Source organism: Acinonyx jubatus, chromosome C1, assembly GCF_027475565.1.
Source record: "Acinonyx jubatus isolate Ajub_Pintada_27869175 chromosome C1, VMU_Ajub_asm_v1.0, whole genome shotgun sequence".
NCBI lineage: Eukaryota > Metazoa > Chordata > Mammalia > Carnivora > Felidae > Acinonyx > Acinonyx jubatus.
Genome location: NC_069381.1, coordinates 137,717,794 through 137,731,831, shown reverse-complemented (window position 1 = coordinate 137,731,831; position 14,038 = coordinate 137,717,794). Strand labels below are relative to the sequence as shown.

Genomic DNA, 14,038 nt, shown 5'->3' with positions numbered 1-14,038 from the left:
AGGGATAGGGGCACTTGTGTGGCTCAGTCCGTTAAGCGTCCTCCTCTTGAGTTCAGCCCAGGTCATGTTCTCATGGTTTGCGGGCTCAAGCCTGGAGCTGTTAGCCCAGAGCCTCCTCGGGATTCTTTCTCTCTGCCCCTCCCCTGCTCAAGTGTGTGTACGCAGGCTCTCAGAAATGAATTTTTTTAAAAATTTAAAAAAATAAGTAAGCAGAGGATAGGCAAAATTCTTGAACTTCAATCAAGAAGCTGCGAAAAAAGAACACACGTTGTTATGGACACAGCACTGAAGCCCGCTGAAGCCTTAGTACATTCAGGTTTCAGTATAGTACCTCCTATTGCATTGTAGCACCTGTAAATATCTACACAGAAATGTAAGTGTACTTGAGTATAATAAATCCACTGTAAACTGGAATCCCATATTAATGTAATGGTGCTTTGCCCTATAGTCTCCTTCCTAAGATCTTACATTTTGAGAAACAACACTAATTTTTACGTGACTATGTTTTCTTGAAATGCCCCCTTTGGTTAGGCATCTGGTAACCTCTCATCTTCTGTGGTACCAAACCTTCCTACTGGAATAATGTTCCTGGTAGCCTCATTTTCCCAGAAAAGCCCTTTACTTCACCTCCCAAGGTTACTCATACCCACCTTTCTTAATTTTCTTTCCCCCTCCTTCTCTTCCATTCCCTCCTACCCTCACTCAAGGACAACTGAAAGAGGGTGGAGGAAAAGTTCAGCTCAAAATGTACACGGAGATCTCATCCATATTCTGTACCAATTTCCAGACCATAAAACTCCTTACTGGCAGAGAAAGTGTTCTATGATAATGCCTAAAATAGTCCCTTTTACCTTGTACTTAAAGCACACCTTGAATATAGATTTTAAAACAGTGGCATGCAACAACAAAGTCAAAAAGGCCAAAAAAGGGAGTCTTTTCTAGTTCCCTTTTGTTAGTGGATCCAAAGACTCCCTTCATTGAAAGCATCTTAAGGGGAAGACTAGCTTAGGGATGTGGTAAGGATAGCACCTGAAAAGTGAAGAACTGAGTAAGCACCCATGACCCTACTTACTACTCAGTACGCCGGAACATGGAGCCCACTGTAATTGATGCTGAGCTCATACTATTGATGGCAGATGATTTCTAGTCCAGAGTTGCAGTTCTGGGCTTTTGTTCGCCACTGTGGGTAATAACCACTCTAGCAGTAAGTACAGTGCCTGCATTTCAGGTTTATCACTCCTTGGTAACCTCCCCCCCCCCCCCCCGCCATGCACACAGCACCCACTATGACTGCCTCATACTGTTCGCACAGGGCAGACAGCTAATAGGTGTTGAATAAATGCTTGACTAAGGTTGACTTCACACATTCATTCAATTTGCAAAGTCCATATCCTCGACGTTGAGGCAGACCAATTTCCACTTACCCTCTAGTGTCAGGGTTTGGGCAGCAGGCTGCTACCCCAAGTCATGGCTGTGCAGACTTAAATTAGCACACTATACCACATGACTGATTGTCAAAGAACTTTCCCATTGAAAACTAATTAATCTTCCCCATACATCCCTGTGAAAGGTAAGTTTTCTGTGCTCATCTGCAGGTTATAAAGAGGAAACTGGAGATGAGAAGGTCATGGGCTGTGCCAAAGGCTATTAAGGGTGTCTGCTGGGGAATGAAGTCATAAAGCAGTGATCCAGGTTCAGTATCTATACCCACTCCAAACCTAGGCCTTTCCCCCATGTTTTGACCATCTTAACATTCTCTGGGCTTTAATGAGGGTATAGACAGAGTATAGCAGATATGTGCATTTCAAAGGGGGGAGAAATTATGATTTGACCCTACTAAATACTTTGGATGTATTTCCAAGGAGAATTCATAGTAATGTTTTTATTTTTGAGAGAGAGTGCAAGTTGGGGAGGGGCAGAGAAAGAGACACACACAGAGTCCGAAGCAGGCTCCAAACTCTGAGCTGCCATCACAGAGCCCAATGCAGGGCCTGAGCCAAAGTCAGATACCTAACCGACTGAGCTACCCAGGCGCCCCCCAAGGAGCACTCGTATTAGAAGTCCTCGCTCTCAGATCTTTTTCAGCAAAGATATCTTGTTAGGTAGATTTAGTACTGTCTCCTGGAAAGAAGGCTGAGAAGTATCATCTTCACTGCCCTTCCTGAGATATGCATGGGGGGCGGGGAAGGGGGGGGTTCACCCTTGCACCCACAGAGACACAAGTCTATGCACAGACTGCCCACAGAGTCCAGACCTGTGAACTGCCCAGAGCAGAATGACAGCATGGGCTCCTTGTCACACTTCACCCGGGCTGTTGCTCTGCGACAGATTTCAAGTCTCTGATCAGTTCCCCGGAGCATACATACAGCAAATATTTCCACCTTCTCTATTATCAGCCTTCCGACTTTGCCAAAGAGAACCAGGATTGGCTATTTAAAAGGGCAAAGCAAGCTTCAACCACCAGAACCATGTCCTTTTTCCTTCGTGGGTTCCTCTTCCTCATCCCACCTTCTAGATGAGGACCTGCCCTGAGTTTCATGCTCTTATGTAATTACTATTTACCTTCCTATAGTACGTTAATAGTACTACTCTCCTTGGGGACCGCCTTCACTCGCACAATTCCCATTCCTTGTCAACTTCTAAATCAAGTCTATCCCTGACCTGAGGAGGTTGGATTACCAACTATAATTTTCTCCCATTTTTATAGAGCATGACTTGGAGTAGATGACTATCTCATTTAGGGAATAACTACTCTGGATAGACATTAAAACATTCTCTATTGCTATAGTAATTAAAACAGCATAGTATTTGCACATGAGTAGTTAGACAAATGGAACAGCAAATCCAGAAATACACTCAAATACACATGGGAATCTGTTATTATCCTAATTTCTCTAATGTGCTTAAAATTTTCCATAATAAAATTTTCTTAAGGTACCAGAACAAAATATGAGTGACTTCCTTGGAGGGGGGAAAGGCCTTTCCATTTGTATTTCAAAACTCAGAAAGTATAAAATTAAAGTCTGATACGTTCAATTACGTTAAATAAGTTATGTATGACCAAAAGATAGTATGAATTGAGAAACAAGTAACAACCTGGAAAAAAAATTTTTTTCAACTTATGTCACAGACAAAACAATGGATAATCTCACTAATATGGAAAGAGCTACTAGAAATCAATAAGAAAATTATCAGCAACCTAACAGAAAAATAAGCAAAGAACATTAACAGCCTTTTCATAGAAAAATAAACAAAATGGTCTTTAAACACCAGGAGAAAAGTTAAGCATCTTTTCAAATAGGAGAAATGAGAACCAAAAAGTATACTTTAAACTTTCAGATTTTGACTAGTCTCATATAAAAATGTATTCTAATTCTGTGTTTTAAGGAGACCATGGGAAACCAGTTATTTGCATACATTGATTGTGGAAAGATGACCCCTTAGAAGCAATTTGGTAACATTATTAAACTTTTAAATGTATTTACCCTTTACCCAAAATCTCACTTCTTGGAATTTCTTCAAAAGATGGCTTGTACACATGCACAATGATAACACTGTCATCAGAGTCATAGCAGCACTATAATAGCAAAGGATTGGAAACAATCTGTGTCCATCAAAAAGAGTGTGTATGTGTGTGTGTGTGTGTGTGTGTGTGTGTGTGTGTGTGCATGTTTAAAACTCTGCATACACAATGGAATAGAACACAGCAAAGACGTTCCCTGTATGATGCTGTGAAAAAGCCCTAGGATACAGATTATATATACATATATATCTGAATGGAGAGAGATATAGAGATATGAATATCATGTTATTTTTGTGTGTTGGAGAGAAAACAATAAAAATTACTATATAGGGGCACCTGGGTGGCTCAGTTCGTTAAGCATCAGACTCTTGATCTCAGCCCAGGTCATGATCTCATGGGTTTATGAGGTTGAGCCCCACGTCAGCCTCTGTGCTGACAGCATGGATCCTGTTTGGGATTCTCTGTCTCCCTTTCTCTCTGCCCCTCCCCTGCTCATGTGCTCGCCCTTGCGTGTGCACGCTCTCTCTCTCAAAAATAGATAAATAAACTTAAAGAATTACCATATGCATTTACTTATATATGCATAAATACACTCAGTAACAATATGCAGGAAACTAATAGGAGCGATGAACTGTAGGTGAAGGAACAGGGTAAAAAATAGTATAAGGGATGTCTGGGTGGTTCAGTCAGTTAAGTGCCCACCTTCGGCTTGGGTCATGATCTCACGGTTCATGGGTTTGAGACCCACATCGGGCTCTGCAAGTGCAGAGCCTGCTTCAGATCCTCTGTCTCCCTCTCTGTCCCTCCCCCACTCAAGCTGTCTAAAATAAATAAACATTAAAAAAATAGTAAGAGGGGGCAAAAGTAGGAAGAAGACTTCTCAGAGTATACCCCATTTTATTGGTTTGGTTTTTTTACCCACATAAATCATAAAAGACTCAAAATTTAAATTCAAACAAAGAATTCTTTTGGCTCTATAGTTTATGATTGAGTACCTACCATCTAGTTAAAGCTCAATAGTTCTACTGGACCAGGGGCTTGGAAAAGCCAAAGATGAGATGACACAAAATAGCATTTTTTATTTGGCTTTGAAGTGTATCATGTGATGGTAGGGATGTGGACAGCAGAGAATTCACCAACCTGATTACATTTTACAGATTTCATCAGTAAAGTGTCCCCGAGACCTTAGTAAGAACACGGTCACAGTGATCTGTAAGAACAGAAAAAAGTAGGTAAGATAGATAAACATGTAGAAAGCACTGCCTTCCTGCAGAAGAGACACATGCTATCCATTTGAGTATGTTGTGGTTGTTGAGTATAAGCAACACATCTTCTGCACAATAGTCCAATAGGGGCTAATGTTTCCATCTCCAAAGTCCATTTCTATTTTGCCCCTACTCCAGACCCTAGATTCTGTGTTTAGAATGATTTAGCTAAACCATATGTAGAAGATAGTTACCCATCTTTAAGATTAAAAACATACAATTGCCATGAAAAGTATCTGACCCACACAAGATAACTAAATTATTAACATGATACATAATTTTGACAAACGCAAAACAAAATGTTTTTATACACTTATTAGCCCAGGTTGTTTGGCTGCCCGTAAGTGAACAATTTCTGTTAGGTTCCTTGAAATATTAGAAATAGGTCATCCCCATGACTCCGTTAGAGGTTCTGAGATTCCAGATTTCAGGCTTTCAAGTAGAAAAGAGGCAGCAGCCTGGGAACCCTTTCTCTTAGTCCCTAGCATCAAGTCTTCATGGTAAGAGGGGGCTATGACTCGCTTCCATAGGAAAGGAAGCAATGGTTCCTTGTGCACCTAAAGCAAGGGGCAGATTCCTGCTCTTTGGCTGAGTGACAAGCTAAATATTTTTCTATACCTGGTCTGTTTCTCAGGATTTCCGTTTCCTTACACGTAATCAAGCGTTAAAAGTTAGTGCAAGCATTGGACAAGTCACTTAACCTCCTTGTGCCTCAGTTTCCTCATTGTAAAAAGGAGATAAACAATAATGACCTCAAGTGAGTGACTTAATATGTCTCAAACACTTAGAATAATGTCTGGAAGATAGTATGAACTTACGAACTCAAATATTAGCTATCCACATGTAACATCTTAGAGGTGAGTTTGAAACTCTCTCTTTAGAGCCAGGGCTACCTCCTGAGAAGTTATTTATAGAACACATCCCCTGCCACCATTTCCTTAGACTAATTAGCTGCACTACAAATGGAAATTACTTTCATAACTTAAGCTTTACTAGTGTTGAATGATTTACATAATCCTGTAGCTAGGAGGTCCCAGAACTGCATTCCTTTCTTTGGCAAATTTGTATACCTTCCTCCAAAGGCAGTATTTCTTCATCACGTCTGGTGTAAGAAATGACTTCAGGCTAGGGTTAGGTGGAGAATGCCAATCCCTTTCCCCTCCCTCTGTGCAAAAGCTTGAAACCCCAGGGACCAGAGGAAGACACTGCCCACAGCTAAGGGCAGAACCAAGTAGCCCATGGATGGTTGGTTCAGAAGAGACCCCCCAAGTGGGGCCTACTTACATATGAGAGAGAGGTATTGCACCTCTGAGCCTCTGCCCTCCATCACAAGGGGATACTAAATTGTCACAATCTGGAAGCAAATGGAAGAAGAGTATTTATCATCAGTAGTTTAAACGTGTGCTTCTCTCACTCCTACACAATCCAAACAGGACAGCAAAAGAATGGGGAATCCACACCTAGGAAGAGACCATCTAGAATGTTACAAAAACGCTCCCCAAATCATTTGGTCTTAGGGAAAAAAATGGAATCAAACTCTGTGTCCCTGATGGGCAAAGGGAGAAGGAACATTTTCCTGGCTAAAAGTTTCAAAAATACACCTTTGCCACACTTGAAATTTTCACCCATTATTTCCTTATAGTCATTTAAAATGCACATTAATTTCATCAATAACCTAACTTAAACACTCTAAGTGGACTTACGACATTTATTTAGTTATTCAATCAATATTTATGGAGCACCTTGGTTCACAGCCATTGCATCAGTGCTTAAAATAAAGTTCCTTCTCTCAGAGAGCCGATTTTCCAGCGACTGGCTGGTCTTCTCCACGTGTCCCCCCGCAGGATGACTTCCTTTTCCAAGCTGACATCTGTTGAAGGCTATGGGTGTCAGGTACCTAACACCATTAGTTCATTTAGTTCTTACAACATCCCTGTAAGGTGGGCACTGTTGTCCTCCCCACTTGACAATGAATTTAAAGTTTAAAGAGAGGATAAGTAACTTGCTCAAGACTACAAAGTAAGTTATGGATAGAATTTAAATTGGGCTCCAATTCCAAACGCTTCCATTTTGGTCCCCACCCTAGAGTACTTTCAAAACTTCTCAAAGACAGCTTGCTATGATGGACTTCCGGTTTGAAACTGGTCTCCTTCTGCATTTTCCCTGTTTGGTATGCTAGGATTCTTCTCTCTTTCTGTACAATGCCTTTCTAGCATCTAGAAAACGATCATTTAAAAGCAAGGGTATCAAGTCATGGGACCATGGCAGAGCAGGCTAAGAAATAACAGCCAATTATACATAAATATTTAAATATATGCACTCCACTCCACTTAGTGCATTATTCAGATTCTGGGCTAACACAAAAAGGTTTCCAGAACTTACCAGCTGCTTCCTTTTGTGACCTCAATGATTCTCACCCAAACAAGACTCAAAGGACCCATTTTCCAAATCAGCTTCCTCGTATTTACACCTTGTCATTGATGTCATTCTCCTTTTCTGCCAACCCTAAACTGACTAGAGAGGAGACTTCGAATTCTCTCTCTCAAATTGTTTCCTTTCTCTTTCCCCAAACCTTGCATTTTTTTTTCTTCCCCTAAAACTCCCTAAGCCCAAGGCATAGTCCAGTGAAGTGAGTGTGATTAAGCAAATTAAGAACCGGCCCAGGGAGCTGCTCTAATTGCTCTAATCAGGGGTACTTTCCTGGTCCTGCTCATGGGAGGCCTGGCCGGCCTAGAACATTCACTGTCTGTCTGTGGGTGGCATGTCAGCAGATGGCAATCACTGCTGCTATTTTTCCAGGTTAATAGGAGATTAAGTTTGGGGCTTTGGACCCTAATTATTCTTCTCAGTGATTTCGTTTAATTGGTCTACCGAAAAACACTTGGCTAATCCCTGAATGCCACACAAGCCCATGCAGCCATTTGGACCAGGTGGTCAGATTCTTCAATGGGGAGAAGAACGTGGGCACAAAGGGAGGGGGTCCTATATCCCTCTCTTACCAAATTCAAGCTCCCTGAAGGCAGGCCTAGTCTAGTCTTTCATCTCCAGCAATGGGCTTGGCACAGAGCAGGGCTCCAAATGTTTGCTGACTATTGTGAAATGAAGAAAGGAGATGTGAAAGGCACATTTTAAGGAGCATTTTATGAGACAATGGATTTGACAAGGGGGAAAAAAAACTTGCACAGGGGATATGCACGTTATATACTACACTTAGAATGTAGAGAAGACATGGCCAGTACTCAGGACATACTTTACAGCAACATCTGATTTCTGACCATTAACCCCAAATAGTTAAAGGTTCAAGTCTATATAAGAGATAGAGGTTGATATACAGAAGTATCAAACTGACATCAAATCAGGAGCTTCCGTGAGGAGAAAGCAGTGGCAAGAATAATCAATATTCCTATGAGCTTGATTTGGCTATGAAATCCTTCAAGGAAAATTCCAGAACCGCAGGAATCTAATAGCTAAATGAGGGCTACTAGGTGGTTGTATATTTAAATATTGCTACCCCTGCTTAGGCCTTTTGCTTAACTCTCTATAGCTTTTGGCAATAGTAGCTCATGAAGGACAGTTGGGAGAGCTGTCATAAGAATTCCTTTAGGCCTGGGTTCACTGGGCCCTGCAGGACAAATCTAAGAAAATGTGGCCATGTTCTGCAGCTGCAGCATGGTCACATCATGTATTCCTCACTTATCTGGCTTCCTTTCATGTGGGTAATTATGTTGAGTATTGGATTAGAAGTGTTATGTTTTGACTTAATCAATCCACATTTATTTTGGAGGTTTTTCTTAGCTGAGAAAGTAGTCATCAAATAAACTTTTAAAATGGAAAATTCATACATATATATATATATACACATATCTGCAGACAAAAATATATACACATTTAAAATTCATTTTAGTCATTTTTATTTCATTTTATTTTTTTATGCATTTAATAAGCATTCTTGAACACCTACTGTGCACCATATGAGGAACCAGAAATAAAAATTTAAGACATGGTCCATGCTCTAAAGTGGTTTGAAGAAAGTGATGAAGGCAGTCCGTGTACAAACAGCAAACATGCACCAGTTGCTATGGAAACAATGGATTATAGAGTGTTACTAACTCTACCACCATCACTTTTCTAAAATGCTAGTGATTCCTATAGCTTGTAGTAGGTAGGGAAGCATATTATTTATGCTGAAACCACGCAGGGAGGATGCCAGAAATAAGCAAATCTGAAAAGAACAGATCTAACACATTTAGTTTGGCCAAGTAGAGGAAATGCCTCAGGAAAAATGTTTCCTCTTAAAAAAAAAAAAAAAAAAAAAAAAGCAGCCTGGGTGAGACTTTCCACAGATATCCCCAGAATAAATGAAAGGGTGCACTTAGGTTTGCAGCCTATTATGTTGATGCTCTGTTTCCATATCCTAAACTAGGGATTGGATAGCCTGGTACTTTGAGGATTTCCAACACTTAATACCTCCCATGTTCCCAATTCTTGGCTCAGAAATTTCACCTGCCAGGGGCACCCGGGTTTTTCAGTCAGTTAAGAACCCAACTTCAGCTCAGGTCATGATCTCATGGTTCATGGGTTTGAGCCCCACGCCGGGCTGTGTGCTGACAGCTCAGAGCCTGGAGCCTGCTTCTGATTCTGTGTCTCCCCCTCTCTCTCTGCCCCTCCTGCACTCACGCTCTGTCTCTTGCTCTCTCTCAAAAATGAATAAACATTCAAAAAAGAAACAAAAAGAAATTTCACCAGCCAACAAGTTCATTTCTTCCAGAAGCATCAGGTACACACTAAGTCAAGTTTGGAGGCAGGGAAATCAAGTTTTACTGATCACCAGCTTACCCACTTCAAATTAAATCTCCAGTGTAGTGAAAGGTATCCCGCATTCTCCTGCCCCCTGAGAGTTTATACCAGCATGTTCACCTTATCTTCCTGAAGTTATTCCAGTTATTTAAAAAAAATGGTATCTTCCCTGATGATTCAAAGTGAAGTAATTTTCACTTCCATGAAGAAGTATTCGCCCTCCACTTACTAACACACTAACAGCACTCACTCTTCTATTTCGGAGACAGAGCCTCCTCAGTGAATCCTGGTGCAGTCTGACAGCCCAGGTGGCATCCTCACTCACTGGAACTTTCTCCTTATTCGTTGTGAGCATGCAGAGTTTTTTGGGTTTTTTTTAATGTTTTATTTTTGAGACAGAGACAGACAGAGCATGAGCAGGGGAGGGGCAGAGAGAGGGGGAGACACAGAATCCGAAGCAGGCTCCAGGCTCCGAACTGTCAGAACAGAGTCCGACGAGGGGCTCAAACCCACAAACCGTGAGATCATGACCTGAGCCGAAGTCGGACGCTCAACTGACTGAGCCACCCAGGCGTCCCAAACATGCCAAGTTTTTAAAAGGCTATGCTGACCAAGGACTGACTGCCAGCCTCATTATGACTGGTCCCAGAACAGAGTTCTACCTTCAGTTAATCTTCAAAAGAGTATCTCACCCAGATAACTTATTTACCCTGCTTCTAAGATCTTCCACACCCATTTTAAATCCTTAGAATTTCAGTCTTGTTTTGGGAGGATGCCAGAATTTCAAGTATCCTCTGATAATTAAGTGACCTCTTCTGCCAGCACCCAAAAATGATTAGCTCTTGGAATTTTGACCTCCAATATTTTCCATTTAACAAATCCACACGAACTACTTAATATGTGATCAGCACTGTGATAATCACTGTAAAGTTGCACTGGAATTAAATTTTAAATTTAAGAAAAATCTTTGACCTAAAGAACTGGCCAGACTAGATATCACACATGAAATGACTGCAGTGAGTACAGAGTCAAGTGCTATAGAAGGAGACAGTAAGGAATAATAATACCCTACTATTATTTAAGAACAAAAATGAAAGATGAAGAGCCCCTAATTAGATAAAGTGCATTCACCTATAATTCTTTTTTTGATTGTTACAACTGCATGGTGAGGTAGGCAAAGGAGATATTAACCCCATTTTACAGATGAGGTAACTGAGACCCAAAGAGGTCAAGGGGGTTGGCCAAGGACATCTTGCGAATAAGTGGGAGAATTCCAGGATTGTAGTTCTAGTGTGGTCTCCCTGTTGTGTGGTTTTGCTGCCACACCATGCTGCCACCTTGCTGAGTACCATGGGAGGGAGAAGACAGAGCATGGAAGGACCAGAAGGATGAGCTATAGGCAACAGAAAGGATGAAGGGTCTTTATGGGGAAAACAAGACAGACAGAGATGGGCAAAGAGCATGACCACAGGTTTGGAGGCAGAGACTGGGGGAAATAATGACTTACCAAAATAGAATGTATATTAAAACGAAGTGGGGTATAGGGTTTGAGAGGAAATTAAATAATCATGGATCTTTCAGAAAGTTGGTATCAGGAGGTGAGTTTGGTCTTTCAAACAATGCGGTTATTTTGGGGGGGAGACTGACATGATCAATGCAGAGGTTGAGAAAGTTGATATACTTTTTGTATAGTACAGGGTTAGAGCAGGAGGTGGGGTACGGCAAAGAGTCTGGGTTTCTGGAATCCAGGCGGGGGTGGGGGAAGGGCTAGCATCGTGAAATGTTGACATGGGTATACTTCACAGAATTCATCACCCACGTTCATTTGCACATCACTGAACAACAGCAAAGCTAAAAATACTCTGGTTACAAGCAACAGGGTATATAAAAGAGAAGAATGATTGGTGCTTTCAAGTTTATGATGGATTAAGCCATTTTAGGTTGGTTGACTTAAAATTTGTAAAATACACTGTCTTCAGGTTTGACAAAGGTAAAATCACCCGCTTTTTTAGGCTTTGCATTAATTCGACTTTCTGCATTTTGTCAGCCTGTTATCAAATTGGAATGGAGGTGGCCCCACAGGACTGCTGGAGTTCTGACAGATTAAGGGGATTTGAGTGGGGTAGGGGGAACTCTGGGTCCCTCACCTACACTTAAATGAGAATAGGTCAGATTTTGTAAAACTGCTTTTATTAGGCTAGATTACAACATTTCATATGCGTGAAAGGTTCCATAGATTAAAACATCTGAAAAGCCACGGATCTAGTCTAATCTCATCCCAAACAGAGGAAAAAGCAGAGATAGGCCCTTGAAGGGCTTTGTTCAAGGTCACAGGGCAAGGAAGACCACCTGAGGGGCATTTTTGTATAGCAAAGAAACTTCAGTCAACAAAATGAAAAGGCAACCTCCCAACCTGCAGCATGGGAAAAAACACTTAGAAAGCAATGTCTGCTAAGGGATTAATACCCAAAATACAGAACTCGTACAACTCAATAGCGAAACACCAAATAATACAATTAAAAAATTGGATCATTAGGGAAATACAAGTCAAACTGTAGTGACATATCACCTCACACCTGTCAGAATGGCTGTCATCAAAAAAGACAAGACACAAGTATTGGTGAGGATGTGGAGAAAGGAGAACCTTGTCCACTGTTGGTGGGAATATAAATTGGCCCAGCCACTATGGAAAACAGTATGAAGGTTCCTCAAAAAATTAAATGGAACTCCCATATGATCCAGCAATCCTACTTCTAGGAATATATTCAAAAGAAATGAAATCATTATCTCAAAGAGATATCTGTACTCCCATGTTTACTGCAGCATTCTTCACCACAGCCAAGATCTGGAAACACCCAAAGTGCCCATCAATGGATGAATGAATTAAAGAAAGTATGGTATTCATTTCCTTGGCATATACATATGGAATATTATTCACCCATAAAAAAGGAACCCCTGATATTTGTGACAACATGAATGAAAGTGGAGGTGTATTATACTAAGCAAAATAAGCCAGAAACAGAGAGACAAATCCTGTATGCCATCACTTATAGGTAGAATTGAAAAAAGTCAAAATCATAGAGTAGAATGGTGGTTGCCAGGGGCTGGGGCATAGAGGAAATGGGGCACTAACTTCCAGTTCTAAGAGAAATAAGTTTTGGCACTGTGACGTGGAGCATGATGACCATATTTGATAATGCTGTATTGCATATTTAAAATTTGCTAAGAGTAAATTTTAAGCGTTTTTGCCAAAAAAAAAGGGGGGGTGCAACCCTGTGAGGTCAAGATGGAGGTGTTAACGGACTGAATTGTGGTAATCGTTTCACAATGCATACATAGATGTATCAGATCCTCACGTTGTACAGCCTCACACAATTTTGTCAATTTTATAGACAATTACATTTGCCGATTTTACCTCAGTAAAGTTGGGGGTGAGGGAGAAGAATTGGGGCCACTGAGAACTCAGAAAACAAAATCATTTTACAGCCTTTGGCACCCAAGCTTCCCTCCAGGCCCATTCATGTGCCTGCAGCAGAGCCGGTCCCCAATGCCCCAAACGGGCCAGCCCAGGCAGCCAAGGGCCGCCATGGGGAAACACATGGCCAGGCTGGGCCCAAGCAGCAGAAGGTGGTTTCAGTGGGAAGCCTCCCACCAACAAATGAAACATAAGGTGCTTCTAGTCAGAAAAGGGTCTGCTTAACACTCTTCTCCAACTCATTCATTTTTTAATATTTGCTTACTTCTCCTTTTCCCTCACTTTAGTCCCCTTTTGAAGACCATCTAAGGTCGACCCCTCCCACCCCCATACTACAACAAAAAACCAACCAACCCACCAGCACCACCCAAAAAAAAAAAGCCACCTTGAGAAAGAGAAGATAAAGAAGTGCTGCAGGTTTGGAATTTTCACTGTTTCCAAAGAATTATGACCCAGAAGCAGAGAATCATTAAACCCACTGGTTTCACTTGTACAACAGCACATAACGCCGTACCGGAGACCGCGCTGCCCGCTGAATCAGGAAGTTCAGAGGGAGAAGGCCCGGCAGAGCCCCTAGTAAATCTGTCTTTTTGTATTCTAATCATAAAAAAGTATTCCCCTCACTTTCTCACACAGGGCCTAACGTCACCTTAACAGTGTTTATCAAGACAGACAAAGTGTCTTCACCAAAGCTAGAACATTTGTCTTCTTTGACAGCAAATGCTGATTAAATCTTCCCAGAGAAAAGTTAGGCAGACCAGAATCCACCTTCTTGCCAGGTACAAAGGGACGGACTACAATTCTGGTGTGTCCTCTCCTGTTCTCCTTGTCAGGAAAAATAAATAAAGGTGATAGAATTTGGTAGAAAAGGTCTCCTGAAGATACAGCTGTCTCCGTTTTAACTTAGGTTCAACTATTTCTTGCCAGCTTTGTGAATTATCTCAGCTAACTAAAAGAACCCCTAAAGGAACCATGCTA

General features: G+C 41.4%; 1 protein-coding gene across 6 annotated transcripts in view; it reads right to left on the bottom strand.

Moving 5' to 3' along the window:
• Positions 1 to 14,038, bottom strand: part of LYPD6B (LY6/PLAUR domain containing 6B) — a 174,464-nt gene that overhangs the window by 21,284 nt on the left and 139,142 nt on the right. For 4 of the 6 annotated variants that reach the window (XM_053215034.1, XM_027055820.2, XM_053215035.1 and 1 more), the window contains one exon: positions 4,664 to 4,733. The exons of the other annotated variants lie outside the window; for them this stretch is intronic. The gene's annotated coding sequence lies outside the window, so the exon portion shown is untranslated. The remainder of the gene's footprint in view (positions 1 to 4,663; positions 4,734 to 14,038) is intronic. 6 annotated transcript variants of the gene reach the window in all.